Source organism: Papaver somniferum, unplaced genomic scaffold (assembly GCF_003573695.1).
Source record: "Papaver somniferum cultivar HN1 unplaced genomic scaffold, ASM357369v1 unplaced-scaffold_137, whole genome shotgun sequence".
NCBI classification, from domain to species: Eukaryota; Viridiplantae; Streptophyta; class Magnoliopsida; order Ranunculales; family Papaveraceae; genus Papaver; species Papaver somniferum.
In genome coordinates, this window is record NW_020622934.1 from 15888615 (window position 1) to 15905208 (window position 16594).

General features: G+C 36.1%; 1 long non-coding RNA gene across 13 annotated transcripts; it reads left to right on the forward strand.

The window, feature by feature from the left end:
• The first annotated feature begins 4237 nt into the window (after nucleotides 1–4237).
• On the forward strand, nucleotides 4238–7585 carry LOC113335017. Of its 13 annotated transcripts, none has more exons than XR_003353113.1 (9): nucleotides 4238–4466; nucleotides 4681–4803; nucleotides 4929–5049; nucleotides 5434–5619; nucleotides 5805–5892; nucleotides 6061–6245; nucleotides 6356–6996; nucleotides 7083–7147; nucleotides 7237–7585. It is a non-coding gene; the product is annotated as an uncharacterized LOC113335017 (long non-coding RNA). The 13 variants fall into 13 exon arrangements; XR_003353114.1 differs by having other exon boundaries at nucleotides 6356–6976; XR_003353107.1 differs by having other exon boundaries at nucleotides 6356–7147.
• Nucleotides 7586–16594: the final 9009 nt, after the last annotated feature.

Sequence of the window (16594 nt, forward strand, 5' to 3'; positions counted from 1 at the left end):
AGCCCCTCCTTTGATACCAACGGATCCTATAACGCATCCACCTTTTATTGCATCTAAAGACTTGGTCCTGAACAAGCTGAAAAGCTTTCCCAAGGAGACCTCATGCGGGAGAGATGGCCTTCTTTCTCAACATCTTATCGGTGCTCTGAGTGGGTCTGCTGCTGCTGTGTATGATGAGCTTATTAATTATATTACCGAGCTAGTTAACATATGGCTTGCAGGTGGTTGTCCATCAGGCTCACGGGAGTTTGTCGCTTCATCTCCCCTAACTCCCTTGCTCAAGCCCGGAGGTGGTATACGTCGTATTTCTGTAGGTACGATTTGGAGACGTTTAGTTTCTAAAGTTGCTGCTTCTCATGTTGGTACGAAAATTGAGAGCTACCTTAGTGACTTTCAGTTCGGGTCGGGGTACCTTGTGGTGGTGAGTCCATTCTTCATGCGGTTAACATACTTCTTGAGGCAAAGAGTGACTCGACATCGATGTCAATGCTCTTAGTTGATTTCTCTAATGCCTTCAATCTTGTAAGCAGGTCTGCCATGATTAGAGAGGTACGAAAACATTGTCCTTCCATTTCTAAGTGGGTAGAGTTTTGTTATGCATCTCTGCCAAGTTATATTATATGGACAAGACTCTCCGGTCAGCTCAGGGAGTACAACATGGGGATCCCCTCGGTCCCATGTTATTTGCTTTAACTCTACACCCCTTGATACATATGATTGTAGAGGTGTGTTATTTATACTTGCAAGCATGGTATTTAGATGATGGTACTTTGGTTGGGGACACGGTGATGGTGGCCAAGTCTTTGGATATTATTCGGAAGGAAGGTGTTTCTTTGGGTTACACCTCAATGTCTCAAAGGCTGAACTCTTTTGTCATACAATAGATATCGGAGGTTTGGTTGAAGGTGTTTTCCCGTCTCACATATGCCATCCTGCGGAGGGTGTGAAGTTGTTTGGGGGACCTTTTAGCTTGAGCCAACAGTTTTGTAAGAACATGATATTTAATAGAGTTCATAAGACCACTACTTTTATTGATGCTATACAGAAGCTCAAAGACCCCCAAGGTGAGCTTTTATTGCTGAGGAACTGTTCTGGTGTCTCCAAGATATACTTTGCTATGCGTACAACTAAGCCTAAATATTTGGAGGAGGCACATGTGGTTTTCGATAATTATCTCAAGCAGTTTCTCAGACATCTTATTACTGGAGATGGGCCGGGCTTTGGTCCCCTATAGCAGAGTCTTGCTACACTCCTCATCAAATATGGTGGGCTTGGTGTGTATACCATAATGGATACCATGCAATACTTCTATTTGGCGTCTTGTTTTCAGACAAAAGCTCAGCAAGAGAATATTTTGAGACAATATGGAGTTTCTGGTTTGAGTCCCAGTTTTGAGCATGCACTTTCTCTATACAAACAAGTATGTGGTACTGAAAATTATTCATTATGCATTGATGATATTGCCCCCCATTCTATGAGCTCTTTGGCAATCAAATACTTCGGTGCAGTTAAGAAAGTTTTACCTGATCAGTTTGTTTTGACGGAGCGTGATTCATCCTTATGGAAGAGTAACAGGATCAAACATGCACAAGATTATCTGTTGGCCATTCCGATTGATGTGCTTAATCAAAAACTTGAGCCTCGGTATTTCAGAGCTACGTTTTGTTACAGGCTTGGAATCCCTCTTTTCGAAGAAGGGGACACTTGCTCCAGTTGTGGTAGGGAGATGAATATTTTTGGGGATCATATGCCTTGCATTGCTCGCATGGGGTGGGTCTCAATTATAGGCATGATCTGGTTTGGGATACCTTTGCAGATATTTGTTATCGTGCGGGGGTCCCAGCTAGGAAGAAAGTGGAATTATGGTTTCTCTCAGACACCGGTCTGTCTTTGATACCTGCTGACATCTTTGTATACAATCGGGATAATGGGCGTGTATGTATGGATATCACGGGTGTTTCTCCTTTCACGGGCGCTGGAGTGCGTGCTTTTGTTCCTGTTCAGGCAATTGGTCAAGCCATTGATCGAAAAAGAACTAAATATTTATAGAAATGTACAACTCATGGCTTTGGTTTTGGGGTGCTTTCGTTACCACCTTAAGAGAGCTGGGAAGTGATACTATAGAGTTTCTGAAAAGACTGTGAAATTATATGGCTAGTCATGATGCGAATGTCATAGTGGGGGATTTTCTTTTCCATATGATTGGGGTCGTCATTCAAAAAGGGGTTGGGGCCCAACTTGTTTTCAAGCTCCCATCTAATTATTGTAATTTTTCATCGTCTGATTAATAAAATTGGTATTTTATTTAAAAAAAAAACGGGAAGAAGAGAGAAAGGGTATTTTAGCCTGGCCAAATTGGGGTATACCCAGATTAATTGGGGTATACCCAATTTGTTCCCAACCATAATGGTGGGTAAAGGGGTGTCTAATATGTGTAAAGTTACCAAATTACCCTTCCTCTAATAATAACCAAAACTACCTTTTTTTGGTTTTAGATCAAAACCTTATTAATTTATTTTCTTCTCCTTCATCATCAATATAATGATCAATTTCTTTCTCCATCTCTATATTTCATCGTCTTCAAATGAAAAAATATCGTCGATTATGCTTTTCTTTTTTATTGTCTATTAATCCTTTCAAACTCATTCTAGTACTTTGTTTTGTTATTTGAATGACAAATTAGATCTGAAAATTTGAAATTGTTGAATTGCAGTTACATAGTCGTCATGATTGTTTTGTTGAACATGCCGACTTTTGATATTTATTTTTAGTCGGTAAGGTTACAAGATGAATAACATGCCGACTTTTCAAAGAGTTTTGTTTCTAAAAGTAATATTTACAGGGTCATCACGGTATTCATCCTGATACCTTGCCGACTAGTGTTGCAGTAATTAAGGTCGGTGTTTTTTGAAAATTTGAACCTTGCCCGACCAAGAACTTGAACCTTGGCGACTATAGTTTAGTCGGCAAGGTTATAGGATGAATAGCATGACGACTTTTCAAAGAGTTTTGTTTATGAAAGTAATATTTACAGGGTCGTCACGGTATTCATCCTTATACCTTGCCGACTAAAAACTTGAAAATTTGAACCTTGCCGACCAAGAACTTGAACCTTGCGACTATAGTTTAGTCGGCAAGGTTATGAAATTGAAACCTTGCCGAGTTATTATGCATTTGTAACACCTTTCTCTGTATGACAAAAATCCTATAGTTGGCATGGTATTTTTTTTTTCGACCTTGCCGAGTTTTCATATTTTCAGAATTGGAAGTATTAATTTCTTCTACAATTTTGAGTATAAAATCACTTAACAGCTTTGTAATCCTCTTTGTAGAAGTGTTTGCCTAGTATAGTTTCATTTCCATTACAAAAAAAAATCTCAAAAAAAAAAAAAATCCTCAAAAACCATAACACATAATCCATGAGTTCAATCCAAATAATACCTAATTTTAAAATTTGAATTCAACTAATTAACTAACTAAATTAATTAACCTAAACGTATTATTAATTAAGTAGAGGCAATTTATCCATTTAGAAAATACATGGTTAAGGGGCGTCATGTTTTACTTCAAAATGACCCGGATTTTGTCTTATTAAGTATACCCCAATTAATCTGGATATACTCCAATTTGGCCAGGTATTTTAGATACTTTAATATTTTTAAATAAATAAGACCAAATAGAACTCCCCTTTTGTTGGTGGACCAAATTAATTTGGGACCACATAAAATAGGACCAAACGATTATTTCCTCTTACCATTTTAGCTGTTAATTATGGGATGTAGGTTCAATACTCCTGTCGTTACCCGCAATAATCAAGTAGTCACTTGTATAGTTAGTAATTCTCCGAATCATTCTCGAATGGTTCGCGAACATATCTGAAATGATACTTTCGAACTATTTGAACTCCGAACCTAGTTCGCGGATTATATGGACCTCACGAATGATTTGTGAATGTATCCGAACTGATCGTATCCGAATGATATTTCCGAACTAGAACTCTTATAGGTAACTCTTTAACCAGAGTTTTGTTTGATTCTGTATATACTGTATATCTATCTTACAAAAACAAATGGTTTTTGTTTGATCCGACGGTTCGGTACGGGTCTTTTCTAACGATGGACGGCTCATATTCTTCTCAAGATGGAAAAGACATATCGTGGCTGAGAACGAGGCCACCTTTTAAGCCCCAATCCAACGGCCGAGCTCCCTTCTTGCACTTATTCTCTCTTCGGTTACAAAAACAGAAGTTAGGGCTCTTCTTCCATTTATTTTCTTCGCCAATTCTCTTCCCATTGTTTACAGAAATCATTAATAATAAAAATTATTTTCGATATTCAATCCCTTTTATTCATATCCGGTAATCAAATTTATGCGTTACATTACTACATAAACCTCAAGAGAGGTTATCATCTTCCTAGGTTTCTCCATTTTTTTCTTCAGCATACTCTCTCTCTCAAGAATACTAGGTAATACTATCTTATTTTGGATTGATTTTTCGTTAAATTTGTATTTGATTGGTGTATTCGGTTCATATATAATTTGTTAGGATATATATTTGATTGTTATGTTTGGATTTGGGTTTCTTCATATTTTCGATCTGGGTTTCTTAATTGAACACTTCTTAAAAAAAAAAAAAATTCTTCGATCCGAGTTTCTTAATATTTGTATGTATTATCATAGGTTTTCGTTGATGCTGACTTTGTAGATGCTGGATTCATATCATTTTTAATTGATTCCAATACTATTGAAGTTATACTTTTGCTGAGTAATTGCTTCCAATGTTATGCAGTCCATACTCAAGAGGTGTTACTTTCTCTCTCTAGAACTCTCTCATATTCATATAAATCAAATATTTGTGTTGATTTTGTTAACTGATTTTATCTCATACTCTCTCATCTGTGGATTCTTTTCCTGATTTTTTTGTTCAGTTCAGTTTTAAGGTAGAGAGAAATCCAGCTGAAACATACTATGTATCAGAAATCGAACTTATGAAGGGAAAAAACATATTTTGCGTGATAGTGATATTATTCAAACTGCTCAATAATGGAGGTAATTTTCAATACTGAAACTGAAACCCTTAATTAGCTAAGATTCCATTTGGAAATAGTTTGTATTTTATGCGTTCTGTCAGTAAGATCTTCCACCGTGCTCATTTATATTATTAGAATCCCACAACCTTTGCATCACAGTTGAAACTGAATTGGGGCTTTATGGTATTGAGTTCTTTAGTTCTTTCGTGCAAAATGAAAAGAATGACATTACTAAATAGGAAGTGAACCGATGATTTTCTTAGTTCTTTAGAGTGGTGTCTTCATTCTCTGAGTGTTATCATTGCTTGATGTTACAATTAAAGCGTTCATCTATCAAGCGTTTGTTGTTAGTCTTTGAATGTTGTCACCTGTTGTATTAATATTCATCACATTGCTCATGTAGGTTCTTCAAATGGCTTCGTAGATATACACCAGTTTCCAAACATCTCGCAGCAACCACCTACAGACCTTCCAATTATATATGCCAAGCTGAATAAGGCAAACCCTGGGTGTCTCGAAAGTGAAATGAAATAGATTTCATGAAACCAATAATCTGACTAGCTTGGATGTGTTCAAGATCTATGTTAATGTAAGTAAAACCCAACCATTCAGGATTTGATCTAATATTGGAGGTTCAATTGAGTTTATAATTTGAATCTGTGTTCTCATTAGGAAACTATATGTAGTCTTTTGGTCGATCCTTTCAATCATTAATTAAACTCTCTGCGTCATATATCCAGGTTTTGGCTGAATTTTCTGATTTTTTTACTTCAGGAAATGAAAGAGAGCCAATGGTTATACATATATATAGGTCAATCCTTGCATGAATGATGATGCTTGACCTTACTCTTCAGAACCGTAGGTATACATATATATAGGTTTCTATGTTTTTATTGGTTCGACCCCCAATAATATAAAGACCATTTCTGAACTGATGGATGCCAAATGGGGTCCATTCAAGTACATATATAATCCTGAGTTGTTGCCTATCTTTATGTTTTCACCTATAAATTAATTATTCACAACACAGATGGCTAACCAACTCTTGCATGAGGTACATTACCGAATTATTGCCAAAGCCAGTGCAACTCGAATTTTGGCTACCACCAAGTGATAATATTTGGGCTGCAAGAAGTGCACCACTACAGTGGTAGATGAAGTCGGGAACCATGAAAGCACCAAATGTGAAAACAAGGTCGAGGAACCTGTAACGCGGTGCGTTATTGTGGGATATAATTCCCATTAGTTTCAGTAAAAAATTCCCTTTATCCCCACTGCTCATGGTATACGCAAATATTGACTATATGATGATTAATTGGAGACAGGTACCTTCTTCGTTTTGAAATGATAAACTATATCGGCATAGTGTACCATATTTGTTGCGCTGAACAGTGAAGTCCCATGGATTATCCGCCCATTGCCCCAGACATAGTCAGGAGGTACCCAACTATTTGTTTATCTTTACTTCATTACGCAGCCTTCAGTCATTCTAATTATGTACACATTTAGGTTCCGAAGTATGTATATTTTTGCCTCGCGTTTTTCTGTATCTTTGTGGCTATTTGTTTATCCAAATTTCATGTTTTTCTGGCACCTGAAAGAGGAAAGTGTAAGGTGGTTGCAGCTTTTGATGACATGGAGAAGCAAACCACCCCCATCTTCATGATAACAAAGTTACCTCACCATATGGAAGCCCTAACTTCCCCTTCATCTACTTCTGCACCTGTGTATCACTTGGCCCCGATACGGATGATGAAACACCGAGAAATACCCAGTTGCCTCCTAAATGCCACCTACACTTTCATTTCCAGTAATGAAGACTAGCTTTACAGTTCCATTCCAAAAAATCATACTTCTCTGCCATACGGGTACTATATTAGGTGATTAAAGTTAAGGATGGATGACTACAACAAAAATTTAATAAAATGATAGTCTGTCTATGCAAAGTTGGTAACTCACCTCTCCGGTAGTAACTTGGCTCGCAATTTTGTGAATTTGGTTATACATGTAGCTGGATATGAAATTTAAGAATTATTGTTTTTGTTTTTTCAGTGGATAACCATAGGAATGAAGACAAGTTGATGCACTTATCCAAGTCCTATTTGTAGTCTATAAATGTACGTGTATGCCGTCTAACATTCTGGATCATTAGTGTGGATTATTTTATAGTCCAATGATAAGAAACTGATACTTATGTTGGTAATAGGCGTAAAAGGAGTGTTGTCTTCATGCAAAAGGAGCTCTCTACGGGAAGAATGAAATGTTTGTTCTTCTCTTCTGAGTTCATTCTGTCATTCATTCTCCCCGATCTTACTGTGTAATCCCGGGGGGAGTCAAAGCTATTAGGCCGATGACCAAATATTCCGGTTTATGTTGCAGTTTTTTGCTTTTGTTCTATAAATGACATGCTTTAATATTCCCCACTGATGTTTATATTGTTAGGAGGTTCACGAATGAATTTGGAGTAAGTAGGACCTTTGAAATCTGAAAACCAAATAATAATTGCAGAGAACACTTCTAATGAAAATAAAAAAATCGTGATTTCGTTGTTATTATTGAATATTTTTATTGATCTTTTGAGACTATCAGGATTTAGGATTTAGTAAATGGCAGAATCATGAAGGAATGCGCAGTTATGTTTATGTTTGGTGACCATTTTCATGGTAGGATTTTAGTTGGTTTGTGCGAGTTTTGACTGATTCACAGCCATTAATCTCTTGCAGAAGATAATTTCTTTATACCCCGTACTTTCACCTCGAGCCTTACTCCAGGAAGATAAATTCATCTACCTGTAAGATATTAACGGGTGGATTGATATGTAAATGCAAACCCCACCATTCTTCGTTATCATTTATTCGGAGGTACTTTGTTCTTTGTTATGCTTTCCTGTTACAAGTGTTATTTATTTTTTATTACTTTTTTTTTTCGGTCCGCGGGTTGTAACCCCAAAGGGGTTATAACCCATCTACAAAAAACCCATCCAAACAAAAGTGATACAAAAACTCCAAATATCATAAACTGTCTAAACTACCCTCCCCTAATTCAACCCAAAAGAAACTGAGAAAGAAAACGACCCACTAATTTATTACTTTACAACCTGCATAACGGACAAAATTTCTTAAAACCTCCGCTCCTGTATTCGTTCAAAATCAATCTGTATTCGTTCAAAAATCAATCCGCTCCTGTATTCGTTCAAAATCAATCTGCTCATCCCTAAGCCAAAATCGTTCAAAATCAATCTGTATTCGTCATCATCTTCTCGATTTTACCTTCTTCTCTTATTCTATGGTTGCGTACTTCAACCACTGCTACAAAATCTGACCTAATTTTTCAACCACAAATGGCGAAGAAACAAAATCAACAGGCGAAAAAGAAAGATGAAAAGCTAAAGAAAATAGCGAAACCATCTCCTAAAGGTAAGAAATCGAATTTGCTTTCAAGTTGATTTCGAGTTTGAATTCAAAAGATTATTAGGTTTCATTTGATTTATGGGTTGGTTTTCTGTTTGCTTTTAGGTTTCATTTCTTAGGTTAGGTTCTATTTTCATTTGGTTACATCGTTTCTTTGGTTTAGGTTTAGGTTTCAGTTTGTTTGATGTAACCAAATGAAAACAGATTTCAATTGTTTGTATATTTGATGCAACCAGATTTTTTTTTTTCTTTTTGATGAAACCATATTTCATTTGTTGTTTATTTGATGAAACCAAAGTATAATCTGTTTTTTTTTATGAAACCATTCTGGGTTTCATCATTTTACAACCAATTGGTAAATTGGTTCCACCAATTGTTAATCTGTTACATCATAATAATATGGTCTTTTTGATGAAACCATTTTTGGTTTCATCACTTTTCATTTGTTAGGTTTAGGTCTGCAAGAAGATGTAACACATTTGCGATGAAACCAGATATCATTTTCTGTTTCTTAATGAAACCCAAAATTGGTTTCATCATTTTTAGTTATTGGTTTACTTCTAGAGTTGTTATTGGTTGTTGATTTGAATTCAAACTGTGGAGATTGGCGCTATGTTACGTAATCTTATGGTTTCATACAAGTTTCAATTATGCTTATGGTTTCATCACTTTGTTCGTGCTTATGGTTTCATCATTACAAGTGTATGTCTTATGGTTTCATCATTATTATTTATTATTCTCTTATGGTTTAATTTTGGTTTCACAATAGGTAAAAAAAGAGATAAGGAACCATACAGGTGCTCATTGCATCATTTGTGCGAGCTAGCAGTGAAAATTAAGGCGTTGATAAAAAACAAGCAACTGCATTTGAAAGCTCTTAAATCATGTCCTTTCTGGCGTTTCTTTGAGCCTTTCTATGATGGTGTAATGAACAAAGATGAGCTCATCCAAAAGACAAAAGCAGTAATAATGTTTTTAAGTACAATTGAAAACAGACTTGATGGTAAGCTCCCGTATTGTTTCAAATTAGCAAGATCAAGGAAAATGACTTTGCGGACAATTCCAGAACATTTTGCTGTGACTTTTGGTTTCCAAATGGTGAATTATGTAGAAGAAGACGACATTGATGAAGATCTGGTTAAAAAGGTTAACGTCTTTGTGGCTAATTATTTTGCTGGAAATAAAAAGACGAAAGAAACCGATATTGAAAAGCGTATGCTGGAAGCCGGAAATGATGAAACCAGAGCGGATGACTTTGTCAAATTTTTCGTAATGTTTCTGTTGGTTTCAGTATTTGTCCCTAACAAATATGGGCAGACTCTCGCAGCAAAGTACTTGTATATGGTGTTTGATATGAACAAGATGTGCTGGCCGGAAGTCTTCCATGACTATGTACTTGATTCGATAATGACAAACAGAACAGACGTAGAAAATGTTGTTGGTTGTGTAATATACCCTCTGGTAAGTTAAGATTTGTTCTTTTTTTTCATAAGTTAAGTATTTTTTTTCAATATTGGTTGTTGAATAATAAGCGACTTGTTTTTGATGATTAATTGGAATATTGGTTGTTGTTGTTTTTTTTTGCAGTATTGGTTGGCAGAGATGACAAAGATCGCACAAAGAAAGCATGGGCTATACAAGTATCCGAGGTTTTCTAGATGGAACCTTAGCAACATCTGTCAACAAGTATTGTCTAACTTCGAGAATCTTGAAGAAAAAACAGAACTTTGGTCTAAGGTAAATATTTACTTAGAAGATTTACTTTTCTGATGGAACCAATTTTGGTTTCATCAAAAATTCTAGCTAAATTTTTGTTTCTTAGATAACTTCGAGGGTTTTATTTGATATTTTTGTTAGACAATATTTGAAATCTTCGAGGGTTTTATTAGATTATTGCTATGAGTTCTTACCATTACTTGTTACCATTAAAAATGCTTTTCTTGGTATGTCGTCTGTCTTATTTTAAACGAATTTTGGTAAATATTTTCTTGTTCAGATTTACTTTTTTTGATGAAACCAGTTTTGGATTTATCAAATTTTTTAGCTGAAACCAATTTTTCTTGTGTACTGCAGGAGAATATTGGTCACCGAAAGGGATCATTCTTGCTTCAGTATGACGAATCAGAAATGCGCTTGGCTGATCCCGTAGATGAAGTGGAAATTGTTGTGCCAGATGAAGAAAATGAAGTGCCGGTTAAAGTGCAAGATGAAGAAAATGTTGGTGCTAGCAGTGAAGCTAACTCCTTCAAAGCCAAATACCAATTTGCGCGAGCATTGATTGAAAATCTTAGGACCAATACTACATATGTTCTTTCTAAAGAAGAAGAATCACTGCTGGAAAAATATTGATGCCGAGGACAGGAAACAACAACTGGTACAAAGATAGATTTGATTTTTCTTAGTAACAATTGAATTACTCTCATATATTACAATTTTCTTATACATTTCATCATTTTTTTGATGAAACCAGATGTGGTTCCATCATTCTTTTGATGAAACCAGATTTGGTTTCATCATTTCAAGTTAATGTTTGTTTGATGAATTGGCCAGTTCTTTTTATTCTTTCAAAAGTTTTTGATTTTTACAGCATTAGGTTTTGACACAGGAAGATGAAAAATAAAATAACTTAGGTATCTTAATATTGCAGGTGATAACAAGGGATGTTAACAAGAATCTGAACAAGAGCAGGTCATATCTTCTTCTTCGAAGACAGTCACCGATGATGAACAAGAAGGAGATGGTACTGAGTTGACTCCAAATAATATCGAGGATATCAAGGTGGCAGAGCGGGTTGAATCTGAAATGGAGAAAGCTACTTCATCGATGCCAGTCACGAATGATGAACAAGAAGGTGATGGTACTGAGTTGACTCCAAATAATATCGAGGATATCAAGGTGGCAGAGCGGGTTGAATCTGAAATGGAGAAAGCTACTTCATCGATGCCAGTCACCAATGATGAACAAGAAGGAGAGGGTACTGAGTTGACTCCAAATACCGTTGAGGATATCAAGGTGGCAGAGCGGGTGGAATCTGAAATGAGCAAAGCTTCTTCGTCGATGCCAGTCACCAATGATGAACAAGAAGGAGAGGGTATTGAGTTGACTCCAAATACCTTTGAGGATATCAAGGTGGCAGAGCGGGTGGAATCTGAAATGAGCAAAGCTTCTTCGTCGAAGCAAATTATTGAACAAGAAGAAAACGAAACTCAATTTGTAATTGATGAAGATGTTATCAGGAAAATGGAATACGAATACAATAAGAAAGGTTGTTCGTCGTCAAAGCCAAATGTTGGAAGCGTATACTACTACCCAGCTGTAAAGATGGCGAATGATTTACTTGAGTTAGAGAATGAACAACCTGGATTTGATTTAGGACTGTCGCAGTGTGACAGTCAAGAGAAATGACAGGGAGAACTCAGTGCTGCGCAAAGGATGAGTAACATGGTTACAAGAATGAGGAAAGACAGAAGGAATTTGGTTCCACCTATCAGAATGCAGGATTACAACACCAGTGTGAAAAAAAGAAGAAAGGTTACAGCTCGTAAGTGCAAGGAGAACAAGAAGGTGCAGGAAGTACAGGGGGTGAAGTTGAAACCAGTTGATAACTTGAAGATCTTGAAAGTACTCAACAGAAATGAGAAACCCCTCGTGACCACTTTTTTCAGAAAGAACAATGAAAGGTAATTGGGAAATAACTGATGTAACCAAGACTGGTTTCATCAAAATTTTGTTCCAAGTTATGCATTGTTTCTCCTTTTTTTATCCATCATTGACTAGCTTTTTAAAAAATAAAATTAACAGGTCAACGGCGTGGGAGCATTTAAATCTTCAATTACATATATCGGGGAAGATGATGGATAATTTGATGAGAGAGGGTGACGTCGCAGGAGACATTATAGAGTTCTACATTTTGAAGCTGCAAAAAACATCAAAAAAATGAGTTGAAACAAGATGGTTCTCCAAAGTACCAGAGAGCTGTGTTTCTAAGCACATTTGCCTATGTAAGTTTACTCCGAAATTCTTTAATGTAAATTTTTTGGCATAAAAAATAGTTGTGGAAAACAAAAAATGATGTTGTTTATATGGTTAATTTTGATGGAACAAAGTTTGGTTTCATCAAACTTGCATGTCTGTAACTAATTAAGGAGCTTTTATCTGGTATTTTGTTTCAGACATGTCACTCATTAGGAAAGAAATGTGGTGCTGTAATAGAAGGCTTCATCGACAAAATGGATTATAGCGTGCGGTTTTTGTTCGTTCCGTTGCTGACATCACTTGGAGATGTAAACCATTGGACATTGCTTTCTTTTGATTTTGAAACCGGGGAATTTTATCACTACAACTCCTTGGCTTCCACGGGAGAGGAATGCAGAAAAAGTGCTGAAAGCATGAAACAACGTATAGTATCAGCATTTGCACAGCACGACGCAAAGCCCCTGTGATCAGCAGGCAAGTCAGCCAACAACATACTCTTTGCACAACCCTACATGTTGTGAACAAATAGGGTAAGTTATGTTTGGAAGTTTATAGTTCACATATGCATATGCTTGAAATCATCACATCACTTGTAACCGAATGCTTTACATATAGATACTAATATCAGAACACTCTCAGCTAGTCACTTTGTAACAATTGAGACATTGTTTTGGTTTTTCAGGAACGATTGTGGCCTGAATGTTTGCTATTACATGAAGAGCCTCTTGAAAGGAAACATGTCTACAGATGATATACGAGAAAAGGTGCATAATATGAGACCAAAGTTGGCGTTGAAGATACTCCTTGACAATATAGAATAATACTCGCATCTCGTGCCCGTCCTATTGAACATTCAGTTTTAGTTGAATTTTAAATTACTTTTGAAATGGTTATTGTAATGATGATACTCCTTGACATACAGTTCTCCTTGCAGATTCAAGTTTTAGTTGAAGTTTAAAGTACTTGTGAAATGGTTACAGTTTATATACAAAACGATTTCGTGCTATTTCAGTTGTATTTCCTTAAAAGCTTATGTCTACAGAAATATGATGTCTCATTTTTATAAAAACTATCCATAAATGATGTGTCATATATTTGCGGCACCAATAAACAGTAGACAAAACATCATCTACTGTGTTGTCAAAAAATATAGAAGAAAAAGTGACAGTAAAACAATGGTTCCACCAAAATAAGATGAAACCCTTTCTGGTTTTATCAAAAAAATGATGAAACCCTTTCTGGTTTCATCAAAAAAAATGATGAAACCTGATTCGGTTACACCAAACTATAAAGGCCTGTAAAAATTCTGAAAAACTTAAACTTAATCAAACTTATTATTCTTAGACAAAATATAAAATGAAAACACCTGCAGCATATTAACTTCTAAAACAAAAATATGAAATAGTAAATGAAACACATATTGTAGTCTAGCAAACGAAACTAAGAGTAAAATTCGATGACTTGCAGGAACCACATATTGTAGTCTAGTCAAAATAACTACAAGTTCTCATGAAATCTGACGAGAAGGGCATGTCCGTTTATTATGGGTGGTCAAAACCTTGCAGGAACCACAGGTTCTCATCTTCTTATTAGAAATTGAACCTGTATTAGGAATCCTCTTCTTCTTCGATGGACGTCCTGGTTGTGGTCCATTATTCGGACCAAAAACCATCGATTTCGGCGACACTGTCACGGGCTTTTCGACTGTGGGAACATGATTGATTGCATGTTTATACGATTCTCGGTAGAACTTTACTATAAAGTAGTGCTCAACATAATTGTAAGGATCTTCTCCATTCACCATGATGCAACGTACAGCATGGGCACACGGGAAATCGTCAATACGCCAACGATTGCAAGAACATGTTCTTCTTTTCAAATCGACAGTCTGTGTTAATGAAGCATGAAATTCAAACACATATTCCGACGACTTGGTGACTTGGTAGTTACATCCATGCATCTTGTTGTCGTGGAGCAGAGCTTCATATTCTGGACATAGAGTTTGACGCCATTTCATTAAGTTAGCAGAGTCCTCGCGACGTTTACACATTTGGTCCATTAGCTTCACCCTGATCTCATCAACCATGATGGCTATAGGCTTCTCTCTCTCTTCAACGACCGAACCATTGAAACTCTCAGCAATATTTGAACACAACCTACCATATCGTCGACCCTTGAAGAAAAAACTTGCCCATTTATCAAGAGGAGCTCTACTTAGATAGTCTTGTAACTTTTGATTTTGAACCTTCCTCAACTTATCCTAATTCTCTGAAAATTCTTTATGAGTAGAAGCATACGCACATTTCTTAAACAGTCCCAATACATATTTGTTATAAACTTTGCAACTCTTTGGTAAGCATGTATTGATATTGCATTCCATATGCCAGTAACACCAACCATGAAAAGCCTCAGGAAAAACAATAGGAATTTGTGTTACCAATCCAATACCTCGATCACTCACAAAAGTAAGCTTTGGTCGCAAAGGAGAAAGGACTTTTTCAAATTATCCAAAAACCATTTCCAGTTCGCTTCATTCTCCGATGAAACCACACCATAAGAAAGAGGGAAGATTTCTGTAACATGAACAGAAAGCATAACACAAGCATAAGATGCGATGAAAACCAAACATAAAAAATGATGAAACCAACATAAACAAATGATGAAACCAACATAAAAAAATGATAAAAACCTTACCATCATTTCCGGTTAGACCTGTTGCTGCCATCATATGACCAAGGTACTTGATTTTCAAGTGAGCCGCATCAACGAATAATACAGGACGACAAAAATTGAATCCACGACTACAAGCTTCAAAACAGATAAACATCCTCTGAAATTTATGGGTCCCTTCTTCAACTTCCAAAACCACGTGAGAACCAGGATTGGTTTCAATCAACTTGTTTTTATACCAGTTCAAGAACATAAAAGATTTCTCGTTCTCTCCCCATGAAGTATTCAGTGCATTCTTCTTACCTGCGTATGCATAATAACGACTAATGTCAAAGCCGAAGTCTCTCGTAAAAGATTCCATAATATGCTTAGTTTTCTTATTAGGATCATGTTTAATTTCATCAATAATCAAGCTACTAACTAGTTTCTTCGATATCCGTGGCATGTTAACAAATCCACCAACACAAGTATGCTGATTATTTAGTTCCTTGATAATAAAAGGACTTCCTACAACACCATCAACAGACACAACATATAAATGCCAGTCACATTTCTCCTCTTTGTTCTTATTAGCACAACGTGCACCAATACTCAACTTCTCATTCCTATATACCGTGTATTCATAACCAGCTGCTGCGTGATACTTCTGTAAATCACAACGAACTTGTTCAACACCTCCCGGAAACAACTGTTCAACTCCTTGAAAAAGATGTAACCAGTGAGCAGACTTCAACGGTTCCTTAATTTTATCTGGAACATCATAATCAATCCGTGGCTTCTCAAAAGGTATAATTCCAGAACTTTGTGGCTGGTCATCAAAAGTTATAATTCCTGAACTTATTGAACCATAACTCTCAGCTTTGTGACTTACGAGTAGCTCCATAATCCCTTCTTTATTATACATACTAAATAGAGCCAAAAATTGAAGATCAAAATCATAATGAATGACCTTTTGCTAATCATCAACCATGTGAAAAATTTCCATAGAAGGAGGAGAGAATTCACACCAACTTGAGCATATACTAGTCTTCAAATTAGCAAAAGACTCTTGGAGGCCAATACGAAGAGTTAAACAATCTTCTTTGTGACATACAAGTGCGAGAACAAAATCCATAATCTACAGAACAAAATGATGAAACCAAAAACAGTTTCACCAGATGTGAATATCAACAACAAATTTTTTTTGTTGAAAAACAGTTCCAAAGAGATGGAATCCTTCATAAGAACATCAACAAAAACATAAAAAATCATATGCTAACATCAATTCAGTTTATTCGAAAAGAGTGACTAGCAAATTCACACAAACAAAATCAAAAATTTCCATAGAAGGAGGATAGAATTCACACCAACTTGAGCATATACTAGTCTTCAAATTAGCAAAAGACTCTTGGAGACCAATACGAAGAGTTAAACAATCTTCTTTGTGACATACAAGTGCGAGAACAGAATCCATAATCTACAGAACAAAATGATGAAACCAAAAACAGTTTCACCAGATGTGAATATCAA